Genomic DNA, 16,522 nt, shown 5'->3' with positions numbered 1-16,522 from the left:
ACTGTACACAAAGACGCAGGAAAAAATTAACCCTTTGAGTACTTCAGAAGCAGTTATGTGGAGCAATTCAAGATATGCAGTGCAAGGCGTCCAAATTTATTTCAGTTTCTTCTGAGAATACTACAGATTTTTTAAGTTTTCAAAGCTTTCTCTACTTTTGCTTGGAATTAAAAATGTATAGTAAATATTATTCAGAGAATTTAATGTATGCTGTGAAAAGTGAAAATAAATTTCTGCAACAAAAGAACTATGTATGAAAATAATGTGCTAAAATCAGAATTACAACACTGAAAAATGTTATTTGCTGAAGTTGGTACATTAATAATTTAAAAGAGCTGGAAAACCTGTATAGATGGTTAAAGCAATTGTTATTTTCTCTGAAATTAAAGCCACTTATTTCTATCTAGAAATCAAAGAAATTCGGAATTTGTGACTTGCACTCTATTTTTAATTAAGAGGTAAGGACAGGTTGTTTCTGATTTCCCCAGTATACAGTGCCATTTGAAACTGACGGGCAATAATGTGAACAATCCAGTAATAAAAATATCCCACTGAGCTCAATTTATAAAGCTTATTATTTTTAATACCTTAAAAAATGTAATTTATTTAAATCGCAGATCTTGTTGGATATTTGCATTGACAATTTGAGTTAACCAAAAGGTTGATGCACTATGCAGCTCTAAGTAATCACTGTAGGCTGCTGGGCCTAATACAGAAGTTACAATTCCTAGTGTGTGCTGGCTTGGTGAAGCAGAAGCTTGGTATGTTCTCACAGGGAAGGGAGGGAAAAATAGAGCAAGAGTCACCTATGGCATACTTAGTAGCAGCCAGGGGCCTCTCTAGCAGGAAATCCCTTGGCTCAGAAAGACCTGGGACAGAGGAAGGCAGGAACATTTGTTTTAAATAGGGTGGGTGTGGGGAGGTTAATAATTGACCTTGCCTTGTCAAGTATGACATGGTACCAAAATCCTGCTTTAGTACTCCATGGGTTAATCTTATAAGATGGCTTATAAGCAACAGATAATGCTTTAAGCAGATTTGTGCAGTCTACTATCATTATTCCTGAGTTGCTTTTACTTTTGTAGCCAAATTACTGAAATGGATAAACCTTCAAAATGGTACCAAGCCTGTGATCTGCATCTGTGCTCGAACACCTCCCAGATAATTCGGGCCCATCATACAGGATTTTTTAATAGTCTCTGGGAAGCTTCATATTGAATTCGCACAGAACACATCAGCCATGCTGATGTCATCATTCCCAGAATGCACTGTGCAGGGACATTGGATGAATGTCCTCCTCACCCAGTAGTGAAAAAAAATTACAAACAGTATTTTTCCTTAATATAGCAGCACTTGCATAAGATTGCAGATGGTCAGTGAAGTTAGGACTGTGTGTAGCTTGGCATGGGATTTTTTTGAGCTGCAAGTAGATTACAGAAATGAATTATCCAAAATATTATGAAATTATCGTCAACTCACATTATGAAAATAAACTGCACTTTTTTGTGTGATGTTGCCATGCAACACAGATGTGTTAACTCTTGCTTTTTGTCTAATCAGTCAAGCTAAAGCCTTATCTTCCAATTGCCAAAGATTCTTTACCAGCAACTCTCAGTTTGTATTCTTCATTGAGACCTGGAAGGCTTCTAAGTTACAAATTCTGCTCTCTGTATTTCACATTTTGCATGTAACCCAATTATTTACTTTGTTAGCGCAACATTTAGAAGCTACACACAGTCCTAACTTCACTGAGCATCTGCAACGTGATATAAAATAGGTTAGCTGAACAAAACAAAGATTCTGTTTGCTAATAATACAATTATCATTAAGAAGTACCAAACCTTCAAAATTAGACACTACAAAAAGGATCACACATTCTGTGAAATTTTATTTAAACACTGCTGCTGTTATATATAATCTATCTTTATATTGCTTTCTTATTTTTTCCTCAGATGAGTTTTGTATGACTCCAAGTCCTCATTGTTTTTTTATATCTTTTAAAGTATTTCTGCTTGATGTTAGGTTATTTTTGAACTCCTTATTCAGCCACTATCATCTAGATCTTTCTAGATTTATCTTCTCCTCATAGGGGTGCACTTTCTTTCCACAATGTTAAAATTGTTTTTAAATTGTTCCATTTTCTCTTGTTTCATATTCTCATCCCACGTCCCAATTAATCCTCTCTAGAACTCTTCTTATAGTTTCAAAGTTTGCTGTTCTAAAGCCTTGCACAATCATGTTGTTATTTTTAGTCCTGCTTTTAATTACAGTACCAAATTACCTAATTTTATCAGGCAAGCCTGTGACTCAAAACCCTTTCAAAGTGTTCTTAAAATATTTAAGTCAGTTCTGTACAGTGAAACACATATATTCATTTAAATATCCAAGTGCACGGATTTTCCAACAAGAAGGGAGGCTAAATCTGAAAATTACATTTTCCAAATTGAGGAACAAATCCTTTGTAAAAACAAAATCCTATTCCCAACAAGACAAGAGCGCACAGAACTTGTGGCATTTTCCTTCTTTAATGTTCAAAACTTTAAATGGCATTGGCTGTGACTTTAATTAGTAAAATGTTAACAGCTTGGCTCCATTCATTAACAGACATGTGAACGGCACACATGCCTTCCTTCTCTGTAACTGCAACCTGATGTGGCAGCTTCAGTTTACTAAAAAAAGGAAAGTCCTATGAAGGTGAAAAGCAATGTGCTGAATACACTGAAATTTATACAGGTTACACTATCAAATAACTATGTTAATAATCTAAATACAGCAGTTAAAATTGTATATTGAGCACCATGTAATCTATATTTAATCTGGACAAAAAAAAAATTCTCACTATTCATTCTTATGGAAGTTTTAGCTGCAGCTGTCACTGAGCATCTAGGTCTATCTGATTACCCACTAGGTCCAGAATAACTTTGTACTTATTAATAATGAACATGCCATTTAAGGAGCAACATTATAAACATTTTAGGAGCAACCTTATAAACTTCATGGAGTCAATTGACAGTGCAGCACATTGCAGACCCAAAGGCCAATGGCACAGAGTGGTAAAATGTCATTTCATACTCACAACGCTGCACTAACTGAGTAACACAGCCATAACGCAGCTAGCAAAGTACTGGGTGCAGACCAGGCCTCCCCTCATAGTAAAGGAAGCAAATGGGCAGCAAAGCACTGGACTTGTTGTTAACTATAACGATAACTAAAATTGTCATTAAGAAAAGATAATTTTCATAGAATCATAGAATGTTTACAGCACAGAAGGAGACCATTTGGCCCATCAAGACCATGCCGGCTTTTTGTAAGAGCAATCCAGTTAGTCCCATTCCACCGCTCTTTCCCTGTAGCCCTGCAAATTTTTTCCCTTCAAATATTTATCCAATTTCTTTTTGAAAGTCGCGATTGAATCTGTTTCCACCACCCTTTCAGGCAGCGCATTCCAGATCATAACTCCTCGCTGCGTAAAAAAGTTTTTCCTCATGTCGCCTTTGGTTCTTTTGCCAATCACCTTAAATCTGTGTCCTCTGGTTCTTGACCCTTCTGCCAATGGGAATAGTTTCTCTTTATTTACTTTATCTAAACCCTTCATGATTTTGAACACTTCTGTTAATAGTATGTTTGCCTTCATTGCAAGAGGATTTGAGTATAGGAGCAGGGATGTCTTACTGCAGTTATACAGGGCCTCAGTGAGACCACATCTGGAGTATTATGTGCAGTTTTGGTCTCCTTATCTGAGGACGGATGTCCTTGCCATGGAGGGAGGGCAACGAAGGTTTACCAGACTGATTACTGGGATGGCAGTATGAGGAGAGATTGGGTCGACTAGGCCTATATTCACTAGAGTTTAGAAGAATGAGAGGGGATCTCATTGAAACATATAAAATTCTAACAGGACTAGACAGGCTAGATGCAGGGAGGATGTTCCCAATGGATGGGGAGTCCAGAACCAGGGTCACAGTCTCAGGATACGGGGTATGCCATTCAGAACTGAGATGAGGAGAAATTTCTTCACTCAGAGGGTGGTGAACCTGTGGAATTCTCTACCACCGAAGGCAGTGGAGGCCAAGTCATTAGATGTATTCAAGAAGCAGATAGATATATTTCTTAATGCTAAAGGGATCAAGGGACATGGGGAAAAAGCAGGAACAGGGTACTGAGTTAGACGATCAGCCATGATCATTTTGAATGGCGGAGCAGGCCCAAAGGGCCGAATGGCCTACTCTTGCTCCTATTTTCTATGTTTCTATGTTAAATCTCCTCTTAACCTTCTCTGCTCCAAGGAGAACAACCCCAGCTTCTCCAATTTATCCATGTAACTGAAGTCCTTCATCCCTGGAACCATTTTAGTAAATCTTTTCTGCACCCTCTCTAAGGCCTTCACTAAAGCGCAGTGGCCAGAATTGAGCACAATAATCCAGCTGTGGCCGAACCAGTGTTTAATAAAGATTCAACATAACTTCCTTGCTTTTGTACTCTTTGGGATTTAAATTCAATAACCCCCGAATCCGAGCGCGATTAACTTGCACCCGGTCGTTGAGATGCAGGCAGCACGTGAGATTCATGCTGCCTGGTCATTTACCTGATATCTGTGAGCTGCCAGGCCTAGCTGCGCTGTTGAGTGGCTGCTCACCAGCAGAGGGGCCCCGATATCATGCAAGTGGGTAGCACCACGTAAAGCCAGCCTGCACCTCTTAAAGGCAGCCTGCACCTCTTATTTGCAAACTATAAGATACGGATCCACATGGAGTCTGAATGGAGATCAGACATTGCACATGTAAAACACAGCTGCAGATCCCGTCCCTATGTTCACAAACTGTTGAGTTATGTTAAAACTTTGAATAAAGATTGCACACTACTAAATCCCACATCCTCCAATCTGCATGGCAGACCTCACCAATCTGCTGATCAGAAATTGTACCAGGCCAGCAAAAGAACGTGCACCAATGTTCTCTGCTGATGCACTAGAGGCCTTGGTGCAAGAGGTGGACAGGAGGAGGGACATCCTATATCTGCAGGGGGGCAAGAGGCCTTCCAGACATATGCTCAAGAGGCAAAGGGAAGCAGTAGGGGACGAAGTCAATGCTAGGCGCATAGCACCACAAACGTGGATGCAGTGCAGGAAGAAGTTTAATGCTTTGACACGAGTGGTCAAGGTAAGTGAAGTCAACTGTTAAGTGGCATCTCCAACCAACTACACCACTAGTCGCATCCACTGCTCTATGCACTACACCCCCCATCACCCACATACCAACAAACTCTTTCATTCAGTACTCAACTCTTCCAATCAGATGCTTCCTCTCACCCTCACATGTTACCATTGTTGCAAACCGCACACCCACAACTCATAGGTCACACACAATGGGCAGCTATTCAACCATGACAGGCACATCACCCAAACATCTTGCAGGACACTCACCGACACACGTCCTGCTTTCTTGCAGGAGAAGGTGGCGCATGACAGGAGACAGCAAGTGACAGTGGCTCCATGGAACCATGAACCTGCTGTCCTCTCTCAGGATGACAGCATTCCTGTCCCACCCCTGCCACTCTGCCAGTGCCCTTGCTGTTGCCTGTCAGCTAGCCAGCCCACTTCCTGTAGAGTATTGAAACTTTATTATAGGAAGATAGGTACAGGAGTAGGCCATTTAGCCCCTCGAGCCTGTCCGGCCATTCAATGAGACCACAATGTGACCTAACTCCTTATACCCGTCTTAGCCCCATATCCCTTAATACCTTTGGTTAACAAAAATCTATCAATCTCAGATTTAACATTAATAATTGAGCTAGCATCAACTGCCGTTTGCAGAAGAGAGTTCCACACTTCCACCACCCTTTGCGTGTGGAAGCGTTTCCTAACTTCACTCCTGCAAGTTCTGGCTCTAATTTTTAGACTATGTTCCTTAGTCCTAGTACTCAAGTATGGAAGACCTCCAAAAACAGGTACAAATGCATCAGCAGCCAGGAGCAATAATCCAGCAACTAACCTGTAAATCCTGCATGATCCCTTTAAATAGCATAGGTGGGGGGGTCCTCCATGCTGTTTACGACGTGCTCAGCTGTGCGAGGTTAAGACTATGCGTTGACTGGCACGTTGAGTTCCAAAATCACATCTGTCCCTTAAACCAGCATTGCACACTGATCTATTGCATATTCTCCTTACTTTACAAGCTGCTGGTGTTCATTATCTGTACGTGTGCAAACGCCTTTACCAAGGTGGCGCATGTTACGATAGAAGTATGCGCACGCATTCTGGACGCCATTGTGGGTCCTTAGGATGCCGCGTAGCGCCTACAAAACGGGCGCTACACCACCCAATTTATAGTCCTATGCCTCTATTTATAAATTGTAAACAATTTTACAACACCAAGTTATAGTCCAGCAATTTTATTTTAAATTCACAAGCTTTCGGAGATTTTCTCCTTCCTCAGGCAAATGTTTCAAGAGCTCCTTGAAGCCTACGCATTTATACATATTGAACAATACATGGTGTTTACAGACTGCCCCTGCAACTGCCCGTTGCCAAGGCAATCACCGTGTTCAGACAGAGAGGTGTTACCTGCAGAACCCCCGAATACACATTCAACAAAAAAACAAACAGGGAAAAAAAACAGAGAAAAAAAAACACAGAGAGAGGCAGAAACATCCGGAAGGCAGAGAGAGCCAGCAAATGACCCATTATATTAAAAACAGATAACATTTGTTCGCTGGTGGGGTAACGTGTAGCGTGACATGAACCCAAGATCCCGGTTGAGGCCGTCCTCATGGGTGCGGAACTTGGCTATCAATTTCTGCTCGACGATTTTGCGTTGTCGTGTGTCTCGAAGGCCGCCTTGGAGTACGCTTACCCGAAGGTCGGTGGATGAATGTCCATGACTGCTGAAGTGTTCCCCGACTGGGAGGGAACCCTCCTGTTTGGCGATTGTTGCGCGGTGTCCGTTCATCCGTTGCCTTCCGGGTGTTTCTGCCTCTCTCTGTGTTTTTTTTTCTCTGTTTTTTTTTCCCTGTTTGTTTTTTTGTTGAATGTGTATTCGGGGGTTCTGCAGGTAACACCTCTCTGTCTGAACACGGTGATTGCCTTGGCAACGGGCAGTTGCAGGGGCAGTCTGTAAACACCATGTATTGTTCAATATGTATAAATGCGTAGGCTTCAAGGAGCTCTTGAAACATTTGCCTGAGGAAGGAGAAAATCTCCGAAAGCTTGTGAATTTAAAATAAAATTGCTGGACTATAACTTGGTGTTGTAAAATTGTTTACAATTGTCAACCCCAGTCCATCACCGGCATCTCCACATCATGACTACCATCGACACCACAAACTGCCGGCTCACAGTGGAAAGGATATCCAAGAAGATCGCGCATTTAGACACAGACATCAAGTTTTTACAGAGCTGCAAGAAAGCAGACAAGATCCCGAAAGGACTCCAGATCACGAACCCACTCAAGTCCACATACAACTCGGATTACGCTGAGAGACTCTGCCGCCGTACCTCTCGCACACTCCGCAACCATCTCATACACCAACTCTACAGCAGACGCCACAACCTCGAAACCAAGATAGAGTCCATACTCTCAACCTGTACTCAGGACACAGCAGACCAGCTACGTTATACCGCCAAACAGACGAGGCAACGGAACTACGCTGCCTACATGAAAACCAAGAGCAGGAAGCTTGAGAAACTCGGCATCACCACCAGCAACGACCAAGCTTCCCCTGGTACCACGGTTGCAACCACAGGGAAGTCTATTGTCAATTTATCCGACCACACCCTTCAACCAGACGAAATCGAAGTTCTCAGCCGAGGGCTCAATTTCTGCCCCACTACCAAAATGGACCCCACTAGTCTCGCGGCGGACACAGAGGAATTCATCAGGAGAATGAGGCTCCGGGAATTCTACCACAAACCCCAAGATTTCAGCAGCGAACCCAATGAGACAATCGACGATCCGGAACAGCAGACAGAGGGATCCGCGGTACAGCAACCGAAGAGGAAAGAGTCAAACTGGACTCCTCCGGAGGGTCGCTGCCCTCAGCTGGACATGTATGCTCAAGCTGTCAGGAAATGCGTCAATGCCAGATTCATCAGCCGCACTCAGAAGACAGTCCAGAATGTCACCCGAGCACAACGCAACGCCATCAACGCTCTCAAGACCAACCGCAACATCGTCATCAAACCAGCGGACAAAGGAGGAGCCATAGTCATACAGAACAGAACAGACTATTGCAAAGAAGCATACCGACAACTGGACAACCAGGAACACTACAGACGGTTACCCGCAGATCCGACCAAAGAACACACCCACCAGCTCAACAAACTGATCAAGACCTTCGATCCAGACCTTCAAAGCATCCTACGCATTCTCATCCCACGTAATCCCCGCGTGGGAGACTTCTACTGCCTCCCAAAGATACACAAAGCCAACACACCCGGACGTCCCATCGTATCAGGCAACGGAACCCTGTGTGAGAACCTCTCTGGATACATCGAGGGCATCCTGAAACCCATCGTACAGGGAACCCCCAGCTTCTGTCGTGACACTACAGACTTCCTACAAAAACTCAGTACCCACGGACCAGTTGAACCAGGAACACTTCTCACCACGATGGACGTCTCGGCACTATACACCAGTATCCCCCACGATGACGGCATCGCTGCGACAGCATCAATACTCAACACCAACAACAGCCAATCTCCGGAAGCCATCCTACAACTCATCCGCTTCATCCTGGATCACAATGTCTTCACCTTCGATAACCAGTTCTTTACCCAAACACACGGAACAGCCATGGGGACCAAATTCGCACCCCAATACGCCAACATTTTCATGCACAAGTTCGAGCAGGACTTCTTCACTGCACAAGACCTCCAACCAACACTATACACCAGATACATCGACGACATTTTCTTTCTATGGACCCACGGCAAGGAATCACTAAAGAGACTACACGATAACATCAACAAGTTCCATCCCACCATCAAGCTCACCATGGACTACTCCTCAGAATCAGTTTCTTTCTTGGACACACGAATCTCCATCAAAGACGGGCACCTCAGCACCTCACTCTACCGCAAGCCCACGGACAACCTCACGATGCTCCACTTTTCCAGCTTCCACCCTAACCACGTCAAAGAGGCCATCCCCTATGGACAGGCCCTGCGAATACACAGGGTCTGCTCAGACGAGGAGGAACGCGATGGACACCTACAGACGCTGAAAGACGCCCTAGTAAGAACGGGATATGACGCTCGACTCATCGATCGACAGTTCCGACGGGCCACAGCAAAAAATCGCATAGACCTCCTCAGGAGACTAACACGGGACGCAACCAACAGAGTACCCTTTGTCGTCCAGTACTTCCCCGGAGCGGAGAAACTACGCCATGTTCTCCGCAGCCTTCAACATGTCATCAATGAGGACAAACACCTCGCTATGGCCATCCCCACACCTCCACTACTCGCCTTTAAACAGCCACCCAACCTCAAACAGACCATCGTTCGCAGCAAACTACCTAGCTTTCAAGAGAACAGCGTCCACGACGCCACACAACCCTGCCACGGTAACCTCTGCAAGACATGCCAGATCATCGACACAGATACCACCATCACACGAGATGACACCACCCACCAGGTGCATGGTTCATACTCCTGTGACTCAGCCAACGTTGTCTACCTCATACGTTGCAGGAAAGGATGCCCCAGAGCATGGTACATTGGCGAGACCATGCAGACGCTGCGACAACGGATGAACGGACACCGCGCAACAATCGCCAAACAGGAGGGTTCCCTCCCAGTCGGGGAACACTTCAGCAGTCATGGACATTCATCCACCGACCTTCGGGTAAGCGTACTCCAAGGCGGCCTTCGAGACACACGACAACGCAAAATCGTCGAGCAGAAATTGATAGCCAAGTTCCGCACCCATGAGGACGGCCTCAACCGGGATCTTGGGTTCATGTCACGCTACACGTTACCCCACCAGCGAACAAATGTTATCTGTTTTTAATATAATGGGTCATTTGCTGGCTCTCTCTGCCTTCCGGATGTTTCTGCCTCTCTCTGTGTTTTTTTTTCTCTGTTTTTTTTCCCTGTTTGTTTTTTTGTTGAATGTGTATTCGGGGGTTCTGCAGGTAACACCTCTCTGTCTGAACACGGTGATTGCCTTGGCAACGGGCAGTTGCAGGGGCAGTCTGTAAACACCATGTATTGTTCAATATGTATAAATGCGTAGGCTTCAAGGAGCTCTTGAAACATTTGCCTGAGGAAGGAGAAAATCTCCGAAAGCTTGTGAATTTAAAATAAAATTGCTGGACTATAACTTGGTGTTGTAAAATTGTTTACAATTGTCAACCCCAGTCCATCACCGGCATCTCCACATCTATTTATAAAGCCCAGGTTCCCGTATGCTTTTTTAACAGCTTTCTCAGCCTGTCCTGCCACCTTCAAAGATTTGTGCACATGTACCCTCAGGTCTCTGTTCCTGCACCCCCTTTAGAATTGTACCATTTAATTTATATTGCTTCTCCTCATTCTTCATGCCAAAATGTATCACTTCGCACTTCTCTGCGTTAAATTTCATCTGCCATGTGTCCGCCCATTCCACTAACCTGTCTATGTCCTCTTGAAGTCTATTGTCATCCTCCTCACTGTTTACTACACTTCCAGGTTTTGTGTCATGTGCAAATTCTGAAATTGTGCCCTGTACACCCAAGTCGAAGTTATTAATACATGTATCAAAAAAAAATCAGTGGTCCTAGTACCGACCCCTGGGGAACACCACTGTATACCTTTCCTCCTGTCAGAAACACAACCGTTCACCACTACTCTCTGTTTCCTGTCACTTAGCCAATTTTGTATCCATGCAGCCACTGCCCCTTTTATTCCATGGGCTTCAATTTTGCTGACAATCCTTTTATGTGGAACTTTATCAGTGCCTTTTGAAAGTCCATATACACTACATCAACCGCATTGCCCTCATCAACCCTCTCTGTTACCTCATCAAAAAACTCAATCAAGTTAGTTAAACACTATAAAAAATCCATGCTGGCTTTCCTTTATTAATCCACACTTGTCCAAGTGACTATTAATTTTGTCCCGAAAGCTTCCCCACCACCGAGGTTAAACTGACTGGCCTGTAGTTGCTGGGTTTATCCTTACAACCTTTTTTGAACAAGGGTGTAACATTTGCAATTCTCCAGTCTTCTGGCACCACCCCCATACCTAAGGACGATTGGAAGATTATGGCCAGCACCTCTGTAATTTCCACCCTTACTTCCCTCAGCAACCTAGGATGCATCCCATCTGGACTGGGTGACTTATCTACTTTAAGTACAGCCAGCCTTTCTAGTACCTCCTCTTTATCAATTTTTAGCCCATCCAGTATCTCAAGTACCTCCTCTTTTACTGTGACTTTGGCAGGATCTTCTTCCTCGGTAAAGAGAGACGCAAAGTACTCATTTAGTACCTCAGCCATGCGCTCTGGCTCCATGCATAGTTCTCCTTTTTGGTCCCTAATCGATCCCATCCGTCCTCTTACTACCCATTTACTATTTATATGCCTTTAGAAGACTTTTGGATTCCCTTTTATGTTAGCCGCCAGTCTATTCTCATACTCTCTCTTTGCCCCTCTTAATTCCTATTTCACTTCTCCTCTTTACTTTCCATATTCAGCCTGGTTCTCACTTGTGTTATCAACCTGACATTTGTCATACGCCCCCTTTTTCTGCTTCATTTTACTCTCTATCTCTTTCGTCATCCAGGGAGCTCTGGCTTTGGTTGCTCTACCTTTCCCCTCGTGGGAATTTACCAGACTGTACCCGAAACATCTTCTCTTTAAAGGCCGCCCATCGTTCGATTACTGTTTTGCCTGCCAATCTTTAATTCCAATTTATCCGGGCCAGATCCGTTCCCAAACTACTGAAATTGGCCATCTTCCAATTAAGTATTTTTATTCTAGATTGCTCCTTATCCTATTCTATAACTAATCTAGACCTTATGATACTATGATCACTGTTCCCTAAATATTCCCACACAAACACTTGCTCCACTTGACCCACTTCATTCCCCAGAACCAGATCCAGCAATGCCTCCTTCCTCGTTGAGCCGGAAACGTACTGATCAAGAAAGTTCTCCTGAACACACTTCAGAAATTCCTGCCCGTCTTGGCCCTTTACACTATTACTATCCCAGTCTATATTAGGATGGTTGAAGTGCCCCTTATCACTACTCCATGGTTCTTGCACCTCTTTGTAACTTCCCTGCAAATTTGCTCCTCTATATCCTTCCCACTAGTTGGTGGCCTCTAGAATACACTCAGTAGTCTTTTTTAATTATTCGTTCAAGGGATTTGGGCGTCGCTGGCAAGGCCAGCATTTATTGCCCATCCCTAATTGCCCTTGAGAAGGTGGTGGTGAGCCGCCTTCTTGAACCGCTGCAGTCCGTGTGGTGAAGGTTCTCCCACAATCTTGTTAGGAAGGGAGTTCCAGGATTTTGACCCAGCGACGATGAAGGAACGGCGATATATTTCCAAATTGGGATGGTGTGTGACTTGGAGGGAAACTTGCAGGTGGTGTTGTTCCCATGTACCTGCTGCTCTTGTCCTTCTAGGTGGTAGAGGTTGTGGGTTTGGGAGGTGCTGTCGAAGAAGCCTTGGCGAGTTGCTGCAGTGCATCCTGTGGATGGTACACACTGCAGCCACTGTGCGCCGGTGGTAAAGGGAGTGAATGTTTAGGGTGGTGGATGGGATGCCAATCAAGCGGGCTGCTTTGTCCTGGATGGTGTCGAGCTTCTTGAGTGTTGTTGGAGCTGCACTCATCCAGGCAAGTGGAGAGTATTCCATCACACTCCTGACTTGTGCCTTGTAGATGGTGGAAAGGCTTTCGGGAGTCAGGAGGTGAGTCACTCGCTGCAGAATACCCAGCCTCTGACCTGCTATTGTAGGCACAGTATTTATATGTCTGGTCCAGTTAAGTTTCTGGTCAATGGTGACCCCCAGGATGTTGATGGTGGGGGATTCGGCGATGGTAATGCCGTTGAATGTCAAGGGGAGGTGGTTAGACTCTCTCTTGTTGGAGATGGTCATTGCCTGGCACTTGTCTGGCGCGAATGTTACTTGCCACTTATGAGCCCAAGCCTGGATATTGTCTAATGGTACCTCTATTGTTTCTTAACTCTAACCAAATAGATTCTGTCCTTGGCCCCTCCAGGACATCCTCTCTCCCCAGCACTGCAATATTCTCCTTAATCAATACTGTCACTCTCACTCCTTTTTTTCCTTCCCTATCTTTCCTGAACACCTTGTATCCAGGGATATTTAGTACCCAATCCTGCCCTTTTTTGAGCCAGGTCTCCGTTGTCGCCACTACATCATATTCCCATGTAGCTATTTGCGTCTGCACCTCACCAAACTTATTTACCACACTTTGTGCATTTACACACCTGCACTCTAAACCTATCTTACTCCTTCTCGTATTCTCTCTTAGTCTGATCCCACCTAATACTTATTACTATTTCTTGCTCTAGTGCTATCTGTCTCTCCCAATCCTTTGTGCACCATGTTTCTCCTTTCTAATGCTACATCCTCGTGCCCATCCCCCTGCCAAATTAGTTTAAAATTTTGGTTAACAAACTAAAATTATGGTATTGCTACCACTAAATAACAAAAATTCAACATATTAAAACCACAATATGGTTTAATTTACTATAGTAATAACAGAAACTGATAATCTAAAGTATAATCTACTTAGATATATTAAAACCATTACATCCTGTCACCTGTCAACATTAGTTTTCCAGGTTAATTATGTCCACACTCCATTACATTTGTAATAGCCTATGACACCTGTATGTGATGCTCTAATAGAACTTCCCCATTTAAAGCACACAGCCTTTTTGTCACATTTTTCAGCCACAAAAGCCTGTGATTCTGTGCAAATCCCGATTTAAAAAGCTTGGTTGGTGTCTGCCTGCAGTTCTAAGCATTGGCCACTGGGTGGCTCTGCATCAAACTCCTCTTCATAGTATTGTAGTATCATGGTAGGTACAGCACAGGAGGAGGCCCTTCGGCCCATCGTGCCCGTGCCGGCTCTTTGGAAGAGCTATCCAATTAGTCCCATTCCCCTGCTCTTTCCCCATAGCCCTGTAATATAAAAACATAAGAAATAGGAGCAGGAGTAGGCCATACTGCCCCACGAGCCTGCTCTGCCATTCAATAAGATCATGGTTGATCTTCAACCTCTACTCAAGGATAGTATCCGACTAAAAACAAGGACATATAAGGTAGCCAAACTTAGTGGGAGGATAGAAGATTGGGAATTCTTCAAAAGACAGCAAAAAGTAACTAAAGGATTGATTAAGAAAGGGAAGTTAGATTATGAAAAGAAATTAGCAAAAAATATAAAAACAGATAGCAAGAGTTTCTATAGTTATATAAAAAGAAAAAGGGTGGCTAAGGCAAACATAGGTCCCTTAGAGGATGAGACCGGGAAATTAATGGTGGGAAACATGGAGATGGCAAAAATGCTGAACAAATATTTTGTTTCAGTCTTTACAGTAGAGGACACTAAGAATATCCCAACACTGGACAAACAGGGGACTCTCGGGGGGGAGGAGCTAAATACGATTAAAATCACTCAGGAGATGGTACTCAGTAAAATAATGGGACTCAAGGCGGATAAATCCCCTGGACCTGATGGCTTCCATCCTAGGGTCTTGAGGGAAGTGGCAGTAGGGATTGTGGATGCTTTGGTGATAGTTTTCCAAAATTCCCTGGACTCAGGAGAGGTCCCGGCAGATTGGAAAACTGCTAATGTAACACCGTTATTTAAAAAGGGTAGTAGGCAGAAGGCTGGAAATTATAGGCCAGTTAGCTTAACATCTGTGGTGGGTAAAATTTTGGAGTCTATTATTAAGGAGACAGTAACGGAACATTTAGATAAGCATAATTTAATAGGACAAAGTCAGCATGGCTTTATGAAGGGGAAGTCATGTCTGACAAATTTGCTTGAGTTCTTCGAGGATATAACGTATAGGGTGGATAAAGGGGAACCAGTGGACATAGTGTATTTAGACTTCCAGAAGGCATTCGACAAGGTGCCACATAAAAGATTATTACTTAAGATAAAAAATCACGGGATTGGGGGTAATATTCTGGCATGGGTGGAGGATTGGTTATCGAACAGGAAGCAGAGAGTTGGGATAAATGGTTCATTTTCGGACTGGCAACCAGTAACCAGTGGTGTTCCACAGGGGTCGGTGCTGGGTCCCCAACTCTTTACAATCTATATTAACGATTTGGAGGAGGGGACCGAGTGCAACATATCAAAATTTGCAGATGATACAAAGATGGGAGGGAAAGTAGAGAGTGAGGAGGACATAAAAAACCTGCAAGGGGATATAGACAGGCTGGGTGAGTGGGCGGAGATTTGGCAGATGCAATATAATATTGGAAAATGTGAGGTTATGCACTTTGGCAGGAAAAATCAGAGAGCAAGTTATTTTCTTAATGGCGAGAGACTGGAAAGTACTGCAGTACAAAGGGATCTGGGGGTCCTAGTGCAAGAAAATCAAAAAGTTGGTATGCAGGTGCAGCAGGTGATCAAGAAAGCCAACGGAATGTTGGCTTTTATTGCTAGGGGGATAGAATATAAAAACAAGGAGGTATTGCTGCAGTTATATAAGGTATTGGTGAGACCGCACCTGGAATACTGCATACAGTTTTGGTCTCCATACTTAAGAAAAGACATACTTGCTCTCGAGGCAGTACAAAGAAGGTTCACTCGGTTAATCCCGGGGATGAGGGGGCGGACATATGAGGAGAGGTTGAGTAGATTGGGACTCTACTCATTGGAGTTCAGAAGAATGAGAGGCGATCTTATTGAAACATATAAGATTGTGAAGGGTCTTGATCGGGTGGATGCAGTAAGGATGTTCCCAAAGATGGATGAAACTAGAACTAGGGGGCATAATCTTAGAATAAGGGGCTGCTCTTTCAAAACTGAGTTGAGGAGAAACTTCTTCACTCAGAGGGTGGTAGGTCTGTGGAATTTGCTGCCCCAGGAAGCTGTGGAAGCTACATCATTAGATAAATTTAAAACAGAAATAGACAGTTTCCTAGAAGTAAAGGGAATTAGGGGTTATGGGGAGCGGGCAGGAAATTGGACATGAAGCTGAGTTCGGATCGGTCAATGCCCTGTGGGTGGCGGAGAGGGCCCAGGGGCTATGTGGCCGGGTCCTGCTCCGACTTCTTGTGTTCTTTAGATTTGTGGTTGGGATCAGATCAGCCATGATCTTATTGAATGGCGGAGCAGGCTCGAGGGGCCGATTGGCCTACTCCTGCTCCAATTTCTTATGTTCTTATGTTCTTATGTACTCCACTTTCCTGTCCGATCCCCATATCTCTTGATTCCACTAGAGTCCAAAAATTTATCTGTCTCAGCCTTGAATATACCCAACAATTCAGCTCTCTGGGGTAGAGAATTACAAAGATTCACAATCCTCTGAGTGAAGAAATACCTCCTCATC

At 44.0% G+C, this 16,522-nt stretch overlaps 1 protein-coding gene across 3 annotated transcripts in view; it reads right to left on the bottom strand.

The window, feature by feature from the left end:
- Positions 1–16,522, bottom strand: part of si:dkey-100n23.5 — a 236,372-nt gene that overhangs the window by 146,671 nt on the left and 73,179 nt on the right. The gene's annotated exons all lie outside the window — the stretch shown is intronic.

Source organism: Heptranchias perlo, chromosome 11 (genome assembly GCF_035084215.1).
Source record: "Heptranchias perlo isolate sHepPer1 chromosome 11, sHepPer1.hap1, whole genome shotgun sequence".
NCBI classification, from domain to species: Eukaryota; Metazoa; Chordata; class Chondrichthyes; order Hexanchiformes; family Hexanchidae; genus Heptranchias; species Heptranchias perlo.
The sequence above is the reverse complement of the archived record's forward strand: the minus strand, read 5'-3'. Positions and strand labels throughout refer to the sequence as shown.